The sequence below is a fragment of the Thamnophis sirtalis genome, unplaced genomic scaffold (genome assembly GCF_051295495.1).
Source record: "Thamnophis sirtalis isolate CommonGarterSnake01/CBP01778 unplaced genomic scaffold, rThaSir2_p1.2 scaffold_2, whole genome shotgun sequence".
Taxonomy (NCBI): domain Eukaryota; kingdom Metazoa; phylum Chordata; class Lepidosauria; order Squamata; family Natricidae; genus Thamnophis; species Thamnophis sirtalis.
This window is the reverse complement of record NW_028261382.1, coordinates 18,878,172-18,899,476: the sequence shown is the minus strand read 5'-3', so window position 1 is coordinate 18,899,476 and position 21,305 is coordinate 18,878,172. Positions and strand designations below refer to the sequence as shown.

General features: G+C 42.1%; 1 long non-coding RNA gene across 8 annotated transcripts in view; it reads left to right on the top strand.

Annotated features, from left to right (window-relative positions):
- The window catches only part of LOC148048481 (uncharacterized), a 49,878-nt gene that overhangs the window by 6,136 nt on the left and 22,437 nt on the right, over positions 1–21,305 (top strand). For 5 of the 8 annotated variants that reach the window (XR_015695444.1, XR_015695446.1, XR_015695442.1 and 2 more), the window contains exons 1-3: positions 11,838–12,945; positions 15,497–15,678; positions 16,661–16,794. This is a non-coding gene — a long non-coding RNA (uncharacterized LOC148048481). Of the gene's footprint in view, positions 1–11,837; positions 12,946–15,496; positions 15,679–16,660; positions 16,795–20,512; positions 20,598–21,305 lie in introns of those variants that run through there. The other 3 variants (XR_015695443.1, XR_015695447.1, XR_015695441.1) reach the window with 3 other exon arrangements.

Genomic DNA, 21,305 nt, shown 5'->3' with positions numbered 1-21,305 from the left:
CTGCGGTCCCACAACAGAAGGCCCGTATCGCTTTCTTGCGTGTCTTTCCTAAGTACATTGTGTGTGTTTGCTGCAGACTTTTACCCGGTGGGACGGATGTGGCAGGAAACCAACAGCACTGGAAGAGCGGAGTCTTCCTCCATGCTGATTCCCTGCTCCCTCTTTCTCCCTCTTTTCCTTCCCTTCCTTTCTTCTAGACAACCTTCCTACCATCCAACCAAGCCATTGGGCGTCATTTTTGGCATCCCCTCCACCTCTTCAATTTAAGTGGAGGTGCTCTTTTGATTTCTCCGTCAGCTCCCTCTTTCTCCCTCCCCTCCTTTTCTTCCCCTCTTCTACAGAACCACCTTACGTGACCCCAAGAGGGTGGGGGTCATTTGTGGCACCCCCGCCCCTTCTAAAGTCTAAAGTTGAAGTGCTCTTTTGATTTCTCGGGAAGCTTTCTCTAGCTTTAACTGCCTGGGCAAAACGCTCTCGTGAAACGCGCAGAATCCCCACCTGGATTCTAACCTACGGTTGGGGGCCGTTATTTCCCCAAACCTCTGATTAATGGGGAATGGACGGCGGTGTTTGACTGGGACAAGGGCTGAAAGAGAGAGGGGGAGGGAAGGGAGAGGGAGAGAGAATATGAATGAATTATTCGAGCAAATTAATCCACCTTCATCCGGCTGCCTCTGAGTCGCAGGAAAGGTTTCCTGGCGGGAGAAGAAACTTGCAAATTTAGGTCGGAAGTTAAAGCGGAGTGGAAAGGAGAGGGCGGCATTGGGAAGATGGAGACACGGGATGAGGTGTGTGTGTGTAGATACAAATGACAAATTTAAAAATAGGGGAGTGGGATGAGTAGGGGGAAGAAAGCGATGGTAGTAACCTTCCAGCCCCAAGGAACATTTTTTTCCCTTTCCACGCGTGCTTTTCTCGCGCCGCGCATTTTCCGCGCCCCGAGTTCCTGGGAGAGACTAAATTGATGGAGAAGTTTGACTCCTCTGCTATAAGCTACTCCCTTCCTCTCACCGTCCACCCCCCCCCCCCTGTGGGTTCTTTCTCTTGGCCACTTCTGGATAACAATATAATCTCCCCCCTCGCCTCCCCCCGCCGGTTTTCCTCCGCTTGGGCAGCGATCTATCGATTCCAGAGGAGGCGCTTGTAGCTACCCAGAAGGCTAAATATTTACCTATCGCCCGCTCATTGGCAGGTTATCCCTCTAACGATCCTTCCCTTTTTTCCGACAGAAGGAAGGGGAAAACGCGTTTCGCTTCGTGCTTCTGAAAACGTAAAACCTCAAACCCAAAGAAACCGATCCTAAGAAGGAATGTTGTTTTCAGACGCGTCTTTTGCGGGATGAGAAAATAAGTTCGCCAAATCGATGCGGACGGAGCGATTAAGCAGCTCCTGGGGTGGGAAGCGAGAGGCAAGGCGGCAAGGAGGCAGGCGGGGAAAGTTCGGGATTTCTTGCGTTTGGTTAGAGCGCCGGTTTTAAGGGGACACGCGCGTCCTCTTAAGCCTGGAACTATCGGGCCGAGGTTTTGGAGGGAAGGTGTATCCACTTCTCTCTTCCCTTTGGAAGAGAAGACATAAAAATCCACAGGGGGGAATGGAGGGATGTGTGTGTGAAAGGAGGGGTGGATATTCCACCCCCCCCCCAATCCTCTGAGATTACCAGCGCCTGTTTTCTCTCTTCGGAGGAAGGTGAGAGAAGCTTGCGCGGCATCCAAGGTTGGAAACTGCCACACGTAGTTCAAACGTCTCTTTAATTCCTGCTTCCGCCCTTGTAGTTATTAATCATTCCCCTCGCGTTTCACAGGGGTCATGGAAGTGTCTGGGTGGGTGGGGGAGAGAGGGAGGGAGGGAGAGTGAGCGATTTCTGCACCGTCCCGGGATCCTGTGCTCCATTTGCGCGAAGGCAGAGGGAGGCCTCTTTTGAGCGACTGTCTCAAGCCGCGTCCATTGATCCGAAGTGGTGAAACTCTTTAGGGAAGCTTTGATACCCGCCATCGACCGAGGCTCTCTTCAGTCCCGACGCTTCTTCAATATAGGGAGAAAAGCAGCAGCAGGACCGAGAGAGGGAGGGGGGGGGGAGAAGCAACGTTTGAACATCTTGTTGGAGTGAACTTTTCCGCCTCCCTCCCCTCCCTTCTGATCTCCGATGCGATTCGGGGTGAATTCTTCTTTTCCAACTCACTCCACCAGGCTTCCCCCCACCCTTACCAAAAGGAAGAGTGAAATAGATAAAGTGAAACAAAAGTGACACTTTTGGAATGTTTTTGGATTTGCCAAGAAACGCCTTGAAAAAAGAAAGAAAGAAAGAAAGAAAGATAGAAAGAAAGATAGAAAGAAAGAAAGAAAGAAAGAAAAAGAGACAGAAAGAAAGGAAGAAAAAGAAAGAAAGAAAGAAAGTGAAAGAGACAGACAGACAGACAGAAAGAAATAGAAAGAGACAGAAAGAGAAAAAAGAAAAAGAAAGATAAAAAGATAAAGAAAGAAAAGAGGAAGGAAAGAAAGAAAGAAAGAGAAAGCTCCCAGAAAATCAAATGAGAGACACTTAAAAAAACAAGCACCCATCCACTTAGTAAACCCCCAATTATCTAAGAGGTTTCTTCCTCACTTGTGTTTTCATTTCAGTTTAGGAAATGGAGTGGGAGGTGGGGCCAAAGAAGGGTCTTCTCCCTGCAGCTTGAAATGCTCAAAATGGGGTGGGTTTTTTTCCAGCTTAAAGATGAAACAAGGGGTGCCCAGACCATACAGGTTTGTCCTCTCCATTATTCACCCATTGTAGAAGGGGACAAAACAGAAGGTACAATTAGAGGCAAACCTCTCCTCAGAGTGGGCAGGTTAGCTGAGAAGTGTTTTAAGAGCCAAGTCTCTTTACTTCTCTCTTTCTTCGGAAAAACAAACAAACAAACAAACTTTTGGAGTTTGGAACCAGCAGGATACTAGATATCAGATTCCTTAAAAAGAAAGAAAGAAACCTTCCCTTCTGCATTTTGAAACTGCTTTGTTTCTCCTTGCAACTTGATTTTTTTACTGGATGGAAGATGCATTTGTTAGGTTAAAATAAACCACAGATTCCCCAGTTCATCTAAGCCCTGGTAACTCTAATTCAAGCAACTGGTACTTAATGGGCAGGGAACTTTCTTCCTAGGAATATTGCAGTGTGATCAGACCAACCTTTTTTTTTAAAGGGGGTGAGGAAGAAGAGGAATGTTGTTAATTTCTCCTGTCGTCTAATAACTTTTTGGCTTATTTTTTTTTGGTCCGTGAATAAAATAATTCGTTAGACCATGCAAAAGGACAGAAGCAATGGATTTTATTAACTTTTGCAGTCTCTGAGCAGAACTTCATTGAACAGATAGCTGAAGGATGGAGGTGTGAATGCAAGAACAGGACAGGGCAGGAGTGTGTGCGTCTGTGTGTGGTTTAAATAAAAGCTGGATAGGGATTATTATTCCGTGTGCTTGCAGTTTTCCCATTTTTCAACTGTGTGTATGAATGTGCAGACATCCCACCCCCCCATTGTAAGAGTATGTAAACATTTACCTGCTTTGAATAATATTTGTAGAGTAGTTTAACTATTCTAATTCCAGAATTAATTGCTGGATTGCCATTTCATTAAACGAGCAGGAGACATATTTTAATCCAGCAGCAGTTCTCTGCTACCAAAAAAATCAATTTAAAAACATGGCCCCTAAAAAAAAACCTCCGGAGGAAAAAACTCTCATTTGCATATTTTAATAGGTTTGTTTCCCAACTGAGAAGACAGAGAGAGATCCACCTGCCGTTGTATGTATAAATAAAATGTGCGTGCATGTGTTTGTGTGTATGAATATAACCTAAATGCATCCCAATAGCCACATAGCTAGATAGCTAGATGGCTGGATAGATGGATGGATGGATGGATGGATGGATGGATAGATAGATAGATAGATAGATAGATAGATAGATAGATAGATAGATAGATAGATAGATAGATAGATACAGATTTCCTATTTTGGACAGAAACATGTCAAGAAAACATGACTTGGGGAAAAAAGCAGTTTAGAAAATAAAACCCATATAATTGCAATGGCTGTTTTTTTTTTTAAAAAAAACCCCACATATTTTCCCCAGTAATTTGACAATAATTAAGGAATGCAATTACAGCTCCTACTGATGGCATTTTCTCTTTCTCCTCATTTTTAACCTCCCCCTCTTTTTGTCAGATCCCAAATGAAAGATAAAAAAGCATTAAAACAAACACAAGGAACATGCTTCTTTAAAAAAAATATTTTGGAACTCCAAATTGCCTTTAGCTCTTCTGCACATATTATCATTCCTAGTTAATATTAAACAAATAGGAGCCCACATTAATTAAACAGGCGGGTCCATTGTTTCCGATGACTTCTGTTAAGTATTATCTACTTAAGAGAGAGAGAGAATTCAAAAGGGGACATTAAAAAAAGAATCTAAGTTCTGAGTTTGCAGGAGGTGTAGAGGATGGTTTAAAAAACCAGTAACATTAACCCATACTGCATTATATACTCCTGTAATGATGACTACATCCTCATTTTCTTTTTCCTGAAAGTGTTTGGCACATCCTTGCAAACATTGTAAGTGCCTCTTTTGAGATTGGGACTCCTTCAAATGAATGAAGATCAGCTAAGTCATAAACACTGTTAAAGACTTGGCTGAAAGAGGAAGTTAAGAATTCACTTATCTCTAATTCCTTCCCTCTCTCCTTATTTGTCTTCTCCAAACGCCTCCCCTGCTCTCTTACTAGTCTTCTGCTAAAGCTCACTTTCATATCATGTTCTTATTGATATTTATTTTCTTTCTCGTTCTCTTGCTTTCAAAGCTTAACTGGAAAAATATTTGCCTGTTGGTTTCCAGTAAAGAGAAATGTATTTAAGAATGTCAAGCACAGTAATGAAGAGGGGAAAATGCATTTGAAAAGTTTATAATGCTGCATATTTTGAGAGGGGGAACAAAAGGTTTTAAACATTTCTGATATTCCTTTTGCTGGTAATTTGAGGATTTTGTTTCACAGGCATTCTGTCATTCTCTTTCTTGTATATTCCCTAGTTTAGATCAACTAGATAAACTTCATGCATGCTATCAAGCAGTTACAGAATCCAGAATCTGCTAATCAGCTGTCTTTCCATCCAGCATAATTCTCCAAAATTCAAAAGGAAAGGGGAAAAAAACCCAAGCCCTTCATTTTTGAAAAGAGGAAGGGAATGGAACTGCCTCCACCACACTGCTTTCAAAACATGGGGTCTCCTGAACTTGCAGTCCTGTTGATTAAAAGCGATCCTTTCCTTTAGTTAATTAATTAAGCAATTAAACCAATATTCCAATTAAAGCATGCACACTGCCTGGTAAAATAATCCAGGGGGAAACCTTACTGATGTAACCCAAGTCACTTTGTTATAACATCCTTCATTGTTTTGTATCCATTTTCCCTCTCACTGATATGAACTTTCCAAGGAAATTTTGATTATTGTTCATTCAAATGTGATTCGTGAGAAAGTTTTCCTTGCAGGAAGGGGCAAAGGATGCTAACTGCTCTGTTTGGAAAGAGCTATTTGGGTGGGTGGATGAGGAATCTAGGAATTGGGCATTTTACTCACATGGATTTCAAATAACTTTTGAGTTCGATAAGGTTTAGTTCTGAGTGAACAGACATAGGATTATAAACTTCGTAAATAAAGACTAGCATTTTAAGTTTCATTAACTCAAGGGTGGACTTACTGTCCCACCCCAAATATTTTTCTTCTTTCATCAGTATCTTCTTGTTTTCAAATCTGGATTTGCTTTAAAGCTGTGAGAATAATTTGTACAATTCTATTATTTAATTCCTCTCCTTCTTCTTGTTTTATCCCCCTCCTTCCTTTTCCTCTTCTTCTTCCTCTCCTTTCTCCTCCTCCTCCTCCTCTCCTTCCATTATAGCACACTGTGTATTTGTGGGATTTGGGGGTATAATTTACACTTTGGGGAATCTACAGTTTTGCCTTATGCGGCAAAAAACACAACAACTTTGAGGTGGATGTCATTTATTTTTTTTAAGTTGTTACAATTTCTCCCCACAAAATTTTGCACTGTTTCTCATGGTTATTGGCCAATTGCTAGTTCATAGTTTTGAAGACAATCATTGTTACTGAAATAAACAGAGGGGTTTGAAAGACATATTTGTCCTGGATATTATTTTTTCAAACAAAATTATATGTTATTCATACACACTCAGTGGCAAATGTAATAACGTTAGGAGAAATGGGACCCTATGTTTTTGTTTCATATTTCTGAATTTTTAAAAAACACCTTATTTTAAATATGATTTGAATTATGGATTTAGAATTCTGTTGCCATTGATGGTATGGTATGAATTATTTCCGGAACACATAACATCGAAAGCAAGATTTGTATTTTTAGGCGGTTGTATGGTCTCTTATTATACTAAAAAAAACCTGATTTTGATAAGGTTACCAAGAGGCTAACACTAGCTCTGCAAAATAATCAAAGATGTTAGTCACAATATTTTTTTGTTTCAAATTTGGGAAGGAGAGGGAGGGAAAAAACCTGGTTGTAGAAAGCCACAGCATTGATTTAAAGCACGGTTCAGCTGAATATTAATTGTGCAAATCCAGCTAATGCTTGAAGGTGGCTGGAACAAGGATATTATCTTTTAACATTCACTTCCAGGCTGCCTATAATCTCCCTTCCTCCTGAAAGTTCCCCATTATAAGTCATAGAAGATAAGGTACATTAACGTTTCAAGATCTCAGCAACCAGTCAACAACAAACAACAAAAACTAACAACAAAAGAGACACAAAAACAAACAAACATAGGAGTAGCATCCAATCAGAGGAGAAGAGAAGAAAAGAAACATGATTTCTTCTCTTCTTTGAGATTTTGAAAGTGCACCCAAAATAGCATTTCTCCTTCTGGGTCATCAACAATAGGTCCATTTGAAAGAATATGAAGTTAAACCATTGTGAACATCATTGCAACAGACTCAATCTTCTGAGTAGCCTATCCCAACATGGGTTAGAGCAGGGGGCTGCAACCTTAAACACTCAAAGAGCCATAAAGGTCCTAACCGGAAGCCCCTATTCAATTCTGGAGCCAATCCGGAAGTCCGGTTCCCCCACCATAGAGTCTCCTCCTAGCATGGCGTCTTTTTTCCTCTATTGGTCCTAACTGAAAGCCCTATCAATTGTGGAGCTGACCAGTGACAGGGAGCCGCAGCAGAGGGATGAAAGGGCCACATGTGGCTCCAGAGCTGTAGGTTGCCAATCCCTAGGTTAGAAGCTTAAGAAGTAAAATAATGATGTCAAAACTATGGTTCATATCTACATGCGATACTGAGATTTCATAAGTAAGATAAATGCTAGGTTAAAATGGATGACAATGTAAAACAGACATTCCTGTATATTTTGGGCCACTTCTGTACTAAAGAAACTAATCCAGGAGAGAACCAACCTAGAACTAAGGAGACATTTCTTGATAGTGAGAAGAATTAACCAGTGGAATGGCTTGCCTCCAGAATTTGTGGGTGCACCATCACTAGAGGATTTTAAGAAGAGACTGAACAGAATGGTATCGGGCAGGGGTGTCAAAACACAAGGCCCCCGGCCTGGATCCGGCCCATGATGTGGTTGGATCCGGCCCACGGAACCATCCTGGAAAATGTAAGGGGCCAGCCCACATGGCTTCGACCCAGTCTACCCAATGCAAAGAGGAAACATGCCAGCAGATTGGGGAGTGGTGTCAAGCTGACTATGCCCACCCGGTTGGCCACACCCATCCAGTTGGCCTTGCCCCCCCCCCAGGTCAACCACAGTCCTGATGCTGCTCTCAATGAAATGGAGTTTGGTACCCCTGGTTTGGGGTCCCCTGCTCGTATAGGAGGTTGCACTAGAAGATGTCCAAGCTCCCCTCCAATTGTTATTCTGTTAAGTCTCAAAACCCTGGATGCCATCACAAGAACTGCTCAAATGTTTTTTTTTAAAAAATTCTTTGGAAGACATTCCAGGAAAACTTTTAATCTCCTCTAATGGAATGAGAACTGGGATTTAAACATAGAAGATATTTAATTTGCTAGGCTGTAATTGAATGGCCCTTGCTGCTGGCACTGAGTGGAGTCTGATTTTTATGTGATCTCTCTTTGTTTTGAGCAAAAAAGGATTCATACCATTTTTTTTCTATGCACAGGATGGAGAAGACACAGAACAGGAAGGACATGCTGTCATCTGTTTACTGTATCAGGGATTTGACACTTGAACATCATCCCGAATGACCAAATTCCTGTACAGCTTCGTGATGGTCCAATTTTTTTTCTAACTCCCCTCGTAGAGAAAGAGAAGTATAGCCATGTAACTGCTCTCTAATGATATTTTTGCAACGTTTTTCAGCAATAAAGCCTTAATGGGATTCAGAGCAAGGATTCAATCTTCCATGCTGGCTTTCCCCAGTCCTTGTTGAGAATTACAAGAGTTAATGTCCACACCTCCAGACAATGTCAACCCTGGGAAAACCCACTTCAAACCATTCTTTAACAACTCTTAGTTGATCTTAGTTAATCTCCCTTCCTCCTGAAAGTTCCCTGTTATAAATCACATAAATAGAATAACAGAGTTGGAAGAGACTTTGGATGTCCAACCCCCTGCTTAGGCAGGAAACCCTACACATCTTCAGACAAATGGTTAGCCAACATCTTCTTAAAAACTTCCAGTGATGGAGCATTTACAACTTCTGGAGGCAAACCATTCCACTTGTCCTCAATGTCAATGTTTTTCCTTATTTCTAGGTTGATAAGGTACATTAGGTAGATAAGGTACATTATTGTTTCAATATCTCAGCAACCCAGCAACAACAACAAACAACAAAAACTAACAACAAAATAGGCACAAAACCCAACAAACATAGGAGTAGCATCCAATTACAGAAAATGAGAAGAATTTTTTTTAAAAAAAATGATTTCTTCTCTTCTTTGAGATAGCAATAGCAATAGCAATATAGCAATAATAGCAATAGCAGTAGCAATATAGCAATAGCAATAGCAATATAGCAATAGCAGTAGATAGCAATAGCAATAGCAATAGCAATAGCAGTAGACTTATATACCGCTTCATAGGCCTTTCAGGCCTCTCTAAGCGGTTTACAGAGAGTCAGCATATTGCCCCCAACAATCTGGGTCCTCATTTTACCCACCTCGGAAGGATGGAAGGCTGAGTCAACCCTGAGCCAGTGAGATTTGAACCGCTGAACTGCTGATCTAGCAGTAGCCTGCAGTGCTGCATTTAACCACTGCGCCACCTTCAGATTTTGAAAGTGCATCCAAAATAGGATTTCTCCTTCTGGGTCATCAATCTGAAAGAATATCAAGTTGACCCAAAGGTGCTTTTTCAAGAGGCAACTGGAATTCTGGTTTTTTTCTTTGAAGATGAAGAAGCTTCTTGGATCATCTTCAAAGAAAAACCCAGAAAATCCAGTTTGCCACTTTGGGACAACCAAAGGATGACTTAGAATCTCCATAGTTCTTAGTTGAGCCTCTTAAAAATCAGTACCCGTGCCCAGTGGTGGGTTACGGATCCTGTCACAACTGGTACGCTGCGCATGGGACTGAGCATCCAAGTCGGGCACACATGCGGCACATACATGCGCACGCCACTACCCTGCAACAGTCAGCTGCTCGGTTGTGGTTGCACAGGCGCCAATTGGCGGGTCACATTATAAACAGCTATGGAATGCAGGCGGGCAGGTGGGCCAAATGAGCCACTGTATCGATATGGTGGCTGCTGCTCTCGGCTACTACCAGTATGCCCGTACTGGGCTGTACTGCCCGGTGTCTAGTATTAGAGATTTTGTTCTTCTGTCTGATTGATGGATCCATCGAGCAAGTCTGTGTGCAACTGGATCCCTATGACCCTGTCTTCTGAAGGTCTGCCCCAGTGGTGAAAACTATTTTTTTTGCCCCTGTTTCTGTGGACATGGCTTGGTGGGGGGAGTCATGTGACTGGGTGGGCATAGCCAACTTATTTTTCAATTTTTAAAGCATTTTTTTCCTGCAGATTCGGGCGAATCGGCAGGAAAAAAATGCTTTAAAAAGTGGGGGGAGGGAAAACCTTCCGATGATCGTGCGGCTCACAGTTGATCCACTCAATCATGGGAAGCATTTTCCTCCCCCTGTTTTACAGCATTTTACAGCATTTCTGCCTATTTGCCTGAATCTGCAGAGGAAAAAATGCTATAAAAAGTGGGGGGAAAAGAGCTTCTGACGATCGCACATCTCATGCCTGAGCTGTGCAAGCCTCAATAGCTTTTTTTTTTTTTACTACTAGTTTGTAGAACCAACAACAATCGTCCCAACCAGTTCAGCTGAACCGGACTGAACCAGGAGGATTTCACCCCTGGTATTTCCTTAAGGATACAGCATCCAAATGCAAGGGGGCACCTGCAGGGAAGATCCCAAAAGTTAAACTGGCAGGAATAACTCTGCTGCGGAAACCCTGATCCTTTAAATATGCATTGTATGATTGGGTGTATACAGGTAGTCCTAGACAGAGACAGAGACATCCAATAATAGAGTGGGAAGGGATCTTGGAGGTCTTCTAGTCCAACCCCCTGCTTCGAGCAGGAGACCATATACCTGTGATGGTGAACCTATGGCAGCTGCTCTTCCAGGTTCCGGCACACTTGTACACTGATCAGCTGCTCTCTTTGGGTTACGGTGTGCACATGTGTGCTGGTCAGCTGGTCTTCATGTGAAGACCACACTGGAACCCAGAAGAGAGGAGCTGGTTGCTGCACATGCACGCTGGACCAACTGTCTGGCATGCATGCTTGTGATGGAACCCAGAAGAGCAGCTAGCCGCTGCGTGCATGCCCACAGAGTGCACTTCCCTCCCTCCAGAAGAGGTTAAAAAGAAGAAGAGGACTTATGGAAGAGGATGGAGCATTACTTGCCTGGTTTATCTATTTCGTTTCTACTTGGAAAGGTAAACAACCTTAGTTGAGGACAGAAGACTCTCAAATAGCTGTCTCTCTGTTGAATTATGGAGTACTTGATGCTCTCTGAGCTTGTTGGTTTGAAGACATTTCATTACGCAACCAGGTTATATCATCAGTGCCCATCAGTTCATCATCAGGGCACTGATCTCACCTAGTTGAGTAATGAAACGTCTTCTGAACAGCAAGCTCAGAAACACCAAGGACTCTGTCGGTCTATCTGCCTATCTATCTGTCTGTTATCTTTCCCACTTTCTCTCTCTTTATCTGTCTCTATATCTCTATATCTATCCATCCATCCATCCATCCATCCATCCATCCATCCATCCATCCATCCATCACCTACTTACCTACTTACTTACTTACCTACTCTCTCTCTCTCTCTCTCTCTCTCTCTCTCTCTCTCTCTCTCTCTCTCTCTCTCTCTCTCTCTCTATCCATCTGTCCATCCATCCATCCATCTTATATCTGTCTGTTTGTCTATCTATCTATCTATCTATCTATCTATCTATCATCTATCTATCTATCTATCTATCTATCTATCTATCTATCTATCTATCATCTATCTATCTATCTATCTATCCATCCATCCATCCATCCATCCATCCATCCTTCCATTATCCATCTATCCATCCATCCATCCATCCATCCATCCATCCATCCATCCATCCATCCATCCATCCATCCATCTTATGTCTGTCTGTCTGTCTGTCTGTCTGTCTGTCTGTCTATCTATCTATCTATCTATCTATCTATCTATCTATCTATCTATCATCCATCCATCCATCCATCCATCCATCTATCATCCATCCATCCATCCATCCATCCATCCATCCATCCATCCATCCAAATCTATCATCTTTCATCTCTCCCCCACTCTTTTTCTCTCATCTATCCATCTATATTTCCCTTCTTTTCAAGGCATTGCTTACTTTTATAACATTTCCTCCCTTCTATTCCTCCTCCTCTTTTTTTTAAACTATCTGCCTTTGTGCCTTCAGGGGCAGTGAAAGAAGACTGCCGATTCTAGATTGCTTTCAGAGTTTAGTTTGCTGATGATGGATTACCATGTCAATTTAAACGGCATAGGATTAATTTGTTTCAATGATTTCTCTTTAGGCTGAATGCCAGGCCTTTTTTTCCCCTTCTTCTTCCCTCTGCTTTCTATCTTTCTCCTTGCTCTTCAGAATAAGAATAAGAATGGAAGGGGGGAAAAATACCCCCTCCTCATCACCAAACCGCTTTTGATATCTCCTTTTTTGAAAAGACCATAATAGGAAAAGACAAGTTCGGTGTAAAGTTGCAATGCAGGCTCAAATCTGAGTGTTTTTTTTAAATCTCATTTGCAAAGGCCGAAGTCTGCTGTCAGTCACATTAAAATGAAATTGGATCTAACATTTATTCAATAAATACTTCTCTTGTAGGTAATCCAGCACCAAGAGCTTTTGACACATAAGGACTTAATTTGTCTTGGATAAGAAGTTATTAATATGGCACATTTAAACTTGCCACCTACAATAAGGTCATTGAGATCTTTACATGATTTGGAGAATGGATTTGAGGGTGCTCGAAGGAAATACGAAGCCAGGTCTGAGATGGCATTCGAAGGAGAGGAAGCGGGGTGGGAGCAGCAATTCATGTGCGTCTGTGAAGTTGATTAACTGAGTTGGGGTTTTCTTTCTTCACTTAAGAGTTATTGAAATGTATTTGGGTTGGGGGGCACTGCACGAAGGGAGGCTCATCCAATCTCATTGCACACAGGTTGTGCATTGACAATAAAGGTTTGAATTGAATTGAATTGATCCAATGGAAACATCTTTTCCAGGAGTGAAATCAACTTACCTTCCCTACCAGTTTGCAAATGTGGGCACATGCACCTCTTCTGTGCATGTGCATAGCATCAAAAATGACGTGATGACATCTGGGCATGTGGGCGGAGCCTACTATCAAGCACATCTGCAAAGGTAAGTAGAACAGCGAGGGAGGGAGAAATCCGCTGTGCCACATGATTTAGATTAATTAGAAAGCAGGAAATCCAATGATTCTAGCTAATATAAATAGCGTGCACAGCTAATCGTCCAAAATACCAGTTTCCCCGAACCAGTAGCATTTTTTTACTACTGGTTCAGGCGAACCGGTCCGAACTGGTAGTATTTCACCCCTGATCTTCTCCCTGGGCTAAAAACCCCTGGATTTTTAAAACTTTATCTTAGCTGTAATTCTTTTGACAAATCCTGGCTTGGTACCTCAGTTTCCCAGTGGGAAACTGGCAATGAAGAATAGCAATGATTGGGAAAAGCAGCAATGATTTTTGAATTAAGATAATGTGGATTTTAAACATTATAACATGTAAACATTATACAAAGAATGTATAACTGGACTACTGCAACGTGCTCTACATGGGGCAGCCCTTGAAGAGCATTCGGAGACTTCAGCTTGTCCAGAATGCAGCCGCACGAGCGATCGTGGGTGCACCTCGGTTCACCCACGTAACACCTATCCTCCGCGAGCTGCACTGGCTGCCTATTGGTCTCCGGATACGCTTCAAGGCGCTAGTCGTCACTTATAAAGCCCTTCATGGTATTGGACCTGGGTACTTGAGAGACCGCCTGCTGCCAATCACCTCCACTAGACCGATTAGATCCCACAGATTAGGCCTCCTCCGAATTCCATCCGCCGGCCAGTGCCGACTGGCGACTACCCGGAGGAGAGCCTTCTCTGTGGCTGCTCCGACCCTCTGGAACGAACTCCCCGTGGAGATTCAAACCCTCACCACCCTCCAGGCCTTCCGCAAAGCCGTTAAAACCTGGCTATTCCGACAGGCCTGGGGCTAAAGAGCTGTTGCTCCCATCTCGAATGGTATGACTGTTGTGTGTTTTTAAATTATGTATTGTTATGTTTCGTCTTTTATTTTTTGTCTGTACCCCCCTTCCCTGATTTGAATTGTGAGCCGCCCTGAGTCCCCTTCGGGGGAAAAGGGCAGCATATAAATATAATAAAATCAATCAAATCAATATGCAGAGAAGAGCAACTAAGATGATTAAGGGCCTGGTGACTAAAACATACAAAGTACAGTTGCAAGAATTGGGTCTGGCTAATCTAATGAAAAGAAGGACCGGGAGTGACATGACAGTGATATCATATACCTCTGAGTTGTGTGATCTCCTTTTGTGACCGTCTGACAAGCCAAGTCAACGGGGAAACCAGATTCACTTAACAACAGTGTCACTAGCTTAACAACTGCAGTGATTTACTTAACAACCTTGGAGAGAAAGATCATAAAACAGAGCAAAACACACTTAACCACTGTCTCACTTAGCGACATAAATTTTGGTCTCAGTTGTGGTTGAACGTTGAGGACTACCTTTATAAATGATTGCTAAAAAACCTTCATATTCATACTCAGATATTTTGACCATGGATCTGTAAGATTAGCTAGTGTCTCTGGGGCTACTGGATGTTGGGCAGCGGGATTGAAGAATGGTAGACTTGCTTCCGGGATAAACTCCTGAATTCGTACTAGAGGTCAGGCATGAAAAATACCTTCTTGGTTCGCCCTTCCATCTCATGCACAGTGGGAAGGCAATCCTGCTGAATTCAGTCATGCTGAGTTCTTTATAATGCCTTCAACAGCACACTTCACCTGATTACTGAATTAACTTATTTTGGGGTGTGTGTGATACATTGAACCATAAACAAACCCAGAAGGCTGGATTTGATCAATGTCTAGGCTAATAAAGCTTGTAGATATATCTACTGGGTTTGGCCTTCTCCATTTCAGGGCATTTTGTGGACATAGCCCTTCAAAGTATTGAAAGATGCAACATTACCGTAGGAAAAAAAGTATTGAATTCAAGGAAGCATTGAATTCAAGGAAGGAAGGAAGGAAGCATGAAGGAAGGAAGGAAGGAAGGAAGGAAGGAAGGAAGGAAGGAAGGAAAGAGGGAGAGAGGAAGGAAGAAAACTTTCTGATGTTCCCGACCAGCTATTAGGAAATTGGAAGTTGCTGCTTTTTTGTCCACCCTTTCTCATTCTGATCCTCTATTTAGATAAAGACATATCTCTGAAATGTTGACTCAATGCGTAATGAGTTGTGTAATTATTTCTAAATAGTAAAACACATTTTGGAAGAGTCTCCTTCCAATAGGATAGGATATTTTTCTCCATTGCTTCTTTCTAAAAACTTAGATTATATGGTTAGGCATCAACATTCTTCCCTTCTGAGTAGATGGTTTCTGATATCAACCCTTGCAACATTTGTATTAATGTTGTTGTAATCTGCAATTTTAATACTGTCATGTGATTGCCATTTGTTACTTTCCCAGAAGCTTCTGACAAGCCAAGTCAATAGCGGGAAGTTAGATTCGCTTAACAATTGCATGATTCACTTAACATCTGTAGCCCAAAAGGTCATAAACAGGGGCCAAACTCAGTTTAGCATCTGCCTTGCTTAGCAATGGAAATTTTGGGTTCAAATATGGTTGTAAATTGAGGTCTACCTGTATCTGTTAACAGGCTGAATAAGAACACGTCAAATTGCATCTAAACAAAATGAAGACATTGTTGACTAGTGGATTAATGAATAAAGTTCAGCGTGATATATATGGGCCCATGGTGTCCTGAAAGAGCTAGTTTATAGTTTTTGAATGCGCCGTGATTCAAACTTGGCTCTGGATTTGCACGTGATGACTCTGGTGGTAAGAATGCTTTTTCATAGTGATATCTAATGCTCTATCTGTACATTAACCATTCTCTTGCATTGCCCTCAGGATATGGAGCATAGTCCTTTTCCAATTTATATGTAATCACCATTCTCTCAATATTTAAGAAATATATAAAGATACAACTCTTTCACTAGGCATTTAAACTTTTTTAGATTAGATTAGAATATATTAGAAGAGAATAGAAGAGAGTAGAGTAGAGTAAGATAGAGTAGAGTAGAATAGAAGAGAACAGAACAGAATAGAATAACAAGAGCTGGAAGGGACCTTGGAGGTCTTCTAGTCCATCCCTCTGCTCAAGCAGGAGAACCTAGTATACCATCTCAGACAAGTGACTGTCCAGTCTCTTCTTAAAAATCTCCAGTGATGGAGCACCGACAACCTCTGAAGGCAAATGGTTCCACTGGTTAATTGTCCTCATTGTTAGGAAGTTTCTCCTTAATTTCAGGTTGCTTCTCTCTTTGATTAGTTTCCAGCCATTATTTCTTGCCCTGCCCTCTGATGCTTTAGAAAATAATCTTTCTTTCTTTCTTTCTTTCTTTCTTTCTTTCTTTCTTTCTCTCTCTCTCTCTCTCTCTCTCTCTCTCTCTCTCTCTCTCTCTCTCTCCTCTCTCCCTCTCTCCCTCTCTCCCTCTCTCCCTCTCTCCCTCTCTCCCTCTCTCCCTCTCTCCCTCTCTCCCTCTCTCCCTCTCTCTCTCTCTCTCTCATCTGTATTTGGAATATAACTAGGTAGATCACATTTCACCTGTAATATTTTCTCTGCTTTTATGTTCTTTGAATTCCAGAAACAATTTCCCTTTGAGCCAATAGAATGACAAGGGGAAAAAAAGTGCAAGTGAAATTTTCCACTCAAAACAAGAAGAAATTGCAATAAATCTGAAGTTTGTCCATTCCTTCTCAATTTATTGTTGAGGCAAGGCAAGAGGGATGCTACTGAAGCCCCATCTGTTTATTGTAGGAATCCCTCAGAGTGGTTTTGATGGAAGTACACAGTGATGGCCACACCTACATTCTGGAAGCAGGACAAACAAGAACAGCTGAAGAAACTTCTCAAGATGATGGTGGGACACTGGCCATCACCACAAATAAAAGGTAAGGCTTGCAATTGTTTCCATGAATCAGGGCTAAATGTCATCTAGGATTAGGCCAGGCACATATGATTTCCACATATTCATTCCACTGACCCCCCACACAGTGAGTTGCCTGCTACTCGTGAGAACCTGTGTGGTCCTTTAAGGACATTGCCATGTGGCCTATAAAATGGACTTTTGAACTCTCCCTTCTCCCTCTTTCTCATGCACCTGTGAATGTCATTACTAAAGCATGAAATGCCACATGCTGTCCAGCCAGAAATGCAAAAATACAAAAAAACAAAAACAAACACCCCACAACTTTATCACTTGTGCAATGAAGACCACAGCAAACACATTCTTGTATCTGCGATTTATGGAATGCAGATACTGGAAAGGAAAACAAAAAGTAATCATGGGGATCATAACTCTGCATCTACGTATTAATAATAGCTGATTTGCTTAGATATCTGGATGTGAGTTTTACTCACCATACGGAAGTAGGTTAAGTGGCAGTTTATCAGCTGACATTTAGATATCCCTTGTTTCAATTTCTAGATGGAGGTAAAACCACAAAAAATATGATCATGAATGCACAGTTATAAGATCGGACATAAAATTATTACTATATTTATTAAATTTATGTGCTGTCCATCTCACTTTCAAGTGATTCTGGGTGGCCACTGCGTCACTTTCTCCCCCTATGTATTTTCCCCCTATGTTTGAATGATCATTAGAATAACAGAACATAATTGCATAATAACAGAGTTAGAAGGGACCTTTGAGGTCTTCTACTCCAACCTCCTGCTTGGTCAAAAAACCCTATTGGTTCCAGAAAAGTGGCAGTACAGTCTCTTCTTTAAAAATGTACAATGATGGAGCACCCACAACTTCTGTAGGCAAGCAGTTCCACTGATTAATTGTTCTAACTATCAGGAAATTTCTCCTTAGTTCTATAAGTTCTGTAACAAATTGAAATTAGCCTGAAACACTAGGAGTCTGTGAATCTCCCCAAATCCACTTTGGATTTACCATATGGTAAGTCTAGTAGATTCAAATACCTGACTGCTTGAGTTGCAACAATTCAGGAGCAAAAGGATTTATGCTAATAATGGATCAAATCTGTGAATTGGCTCAAAGGTGCCAAGTCTGATGTATTAAAACCAATCTGAAGATCTTTATTCAACAGGATAATAGCATATTTCTGTCCTGCTAGCCAAGTACTTCAGCTACTCATGATCACATTTAAATTCTAAGCAGCTCTTTGGCACAACACACACACACACACACACACACACACACACACCTCGCATCCATCTCCTTTGCCTGCTGCAAGGGATCCCAGAGTTAATCCATCTTTGAATATTACATACAACTAATTTGACAGAGCAATATTTGTTCGCATTTTGGTAGCTAATGTGTGATAGGAGGACGGAGAGGGTCCCAGGAGGTATATCATGGTCCTTTGGGTCTCAAACTGCATTTGACTGATGTGTGTTAAAGATGGATCAAGCTGGAAGAGAAGGTTTGGATTTCTCCACACTGTCGTTGCCATTGTCCAACGAATCACAATCATGTCGTGTGCCAGATCTTGTCCAAATTATTTTCTTAACTCTCCCACCAAAGCTACATCAAGAACGATATAAGTAAAGGAAGGAAGCTGGATTTGAGCAGGAGAATTGAGCCAGATCTGGATGGATCAAGTTTATTTTGGGTCATCCTGTTTGCAAACTTTTCAAGTTAAAAGTTGAAACCTACAGTTTAATAGAATGGTTCAGGATTATATTTCCAGTACAGTTTCTCTCTCTCTCTCTCTCTCTCTCTCTCTCTCTCTCTCTCTCTCTCTCTCTCTCTCTCTCTCTCTCTCTCTCTCTCTCTCTCTCCCTCCCTCCCTCCCTCCCTCCCTCTCTCTCTCTCTCTCTCCCACTCCCTCCCATCCCAGCCACCCACCCACCCATCTCTTTCTCTCTCTATCTCCATCTCCATCTCCATCTCCATCTCCATCTCCATCTCTATCTCTATCTCTATATATCTCTCTATCATCTGTCTATCTGTCTGTCTGTCTCTCTATCATCTATCTATCTAACGTGTGTGTATGTGTGTGTGTGTGTGTGTGTATGTATGTAATGTGTGTGTCTCTGTGTGTGCGTGTGTGTGTGAGAGAGTGAGCGAGAAAGAGAGAGAGGGGGGGAAAGAGAGAGGGGGGAGAGGGAGAGGGAGGGGACTGCAGTTTTGGCAGTGAGTTCTTATAATAGAGATTCCCTAAAAATCCAGGTCCTCATTTTACCAGCCTCAGAAGAATAGAAAGCTTGGTCAACCTTGAGCTGGTCAGGATCAAAATGCTGGCAGTGGGCAGAGTTAGACTGCAATACTACATGCTAACCACTGCGCCATCAAACACCGATGTGGTATTAGAGGAGGTCACTCACAAGATGTTTAATGGTTATGTTTGTTATGTTATGTTTATTTCATTTGTATGCCGCCCTTTCCCCCCCCCCCGAGGGGGACTCAGGGCGGCTCACAACTCAAAACAAGGGAAGGGGGGATACAAACAATTTGACAATAACACAAAACAATACATAATTTAAAAGCGCAACAATCATACCATTCGAGATAGGGGCATGGTTCTTTAGCCCCAGGCCTGTCGGAACAGCCAGGTTTTAAGGGCTTTGCGGAAGGCCTGGAGGGTGGTGAGGGTGCGAATCTCCACGGGGAGTTCGTTCCAGAGGGTCGGAGCAGCCACAGAGAAGGCTCTCCTCCGGGTAGTCGCCAGTCCACACTGGCTAGCGGATGGAATTCGGAGGAGGCCTAGTCTGTGGGATCTAATCGGTCTGGTGGAGGTAATTGGCAGCAGGCGGTGTTTTTTTAATGGTGTTTGCACATTAGCATAGCTGTCTTCCTGCTGAATATCATGATTCCAGCTTATTAAAAAAAAGGCTATTCCCCCGCAACCCCCCTAATTTTCAAATGAAAATCCCGTGAAGAGAGAGCAGTTCAAATTTCTCACAGGCAGGTGTTCTGAACAATACTAAACTTAGTAACAATACTAAAGCATAGTGTGGACCCTGTTCCCCTTTCCTTGCAAAAGAAGACCACTAGCAGGTTTCCCCCATATCTCAGTTGGATCAGTGCTGGTTGAAAAAGTGGATCCTGGAAATCTCTCCAACTCAAGTCATGGGGATGTAGCAATAACAACAGCACCTGGACTTATATATCGCTTCGCACTCTTTGCAGCCCTCGCTAAGCGGTTTACAGTGTCAGAGTCACTGGCTCTTTGGCTTTGAAACAGAGATGAGCACTACCCCCTAGAGTCAGGAATGACTAGCACATATGTGTGAGGGGAACCTTTACTTTTACCTGTACACTGGATGGGTTCACACATTTTGCTAAGTCATAGGTAGCCGAAGAAACCATAGTAGCCTGCTTCACAAGCAATACGCCATAAAAATCAAGAATTACTAAATCGCAACAATTTTATTCAAACATAATGACAAAGTTATATAAACTAGGCTTTATGTTAACATCATGTATGAATTCAAACACTGGTCTGCTTAAAGTAGAATTAAGCTAAACAGTTGTACAATTAAAAATCATGCAATTCAATGGAAAGAAATTTGCTCCCATTTTTCTTTTTTAAAAAGATGTTAGGGAAATAATAGGCAAATTATGGTGTTCTTGCATTATTATTATTTTTTAGTGAAATGATTATAAGTATGAATTTCTTGTCTTCCACCATGCAGTTCTCTGCAGATGTCTGCAGCCTCCTGACTTTGGCCTTTCCAAGCATTAGAATGCAGTTCTTCATCTTTGATGGCTTTATCAAATTTATCATTAACAGATACAATGATGATGTTCGCCCATCGTGTTCAAAGAGGACCTTATATGTGCTAAACTACATATGCTAGTATAATGAGCCAAGGTGGCGCAGTGGTTAAATGCAGCACTGCAGGCTACTTCAGCTGACTGCAGTTCTGCAGTTCGGCTGTTCAAATCTCATCGGCTCAGGGTTGACTCAGCCTTCCATCCTTCCGAGGTGGGTGAAATGAGGACCCAGACTGTGGGGGCAATATGCTGACTCTGTAAACCGCTTAGAGAGGGCTGAAAGCCCTATGAAGCGGTATATAAATCTAACTGCTATTGCTAACTGCTATTTACTGGATCAGAAGGGTAGGAGATACAGTCCCTTTCATCTCAAGACTTCTAGTTAAAGAGGTTGGCTTAAATTGTGTGGGTTGAATAGATTACTCCTATAGAGCACAACATTCCACAATTGGCTTCATTAGGGTAACATAAAAGAAAACATTTATTACCCCATGGCCACTTAATATGTGTAAGTTCGGTACAGCAAGGGGTAGAATCCCAAGTATTTCAGGCTGGCAGGTTATAGAAGGCTGATATAACTCAATGGGTTGCCCCTTTCAGCAAAAGGAATATTTTCCTTTCCAGGTTGGGTTAAAGAGAATTATCCAGGAGTGACAAAAGACCAAACAGATAGGGAGGATTAAAAAGAAAGCCTCCAACCCCCACCCTAAG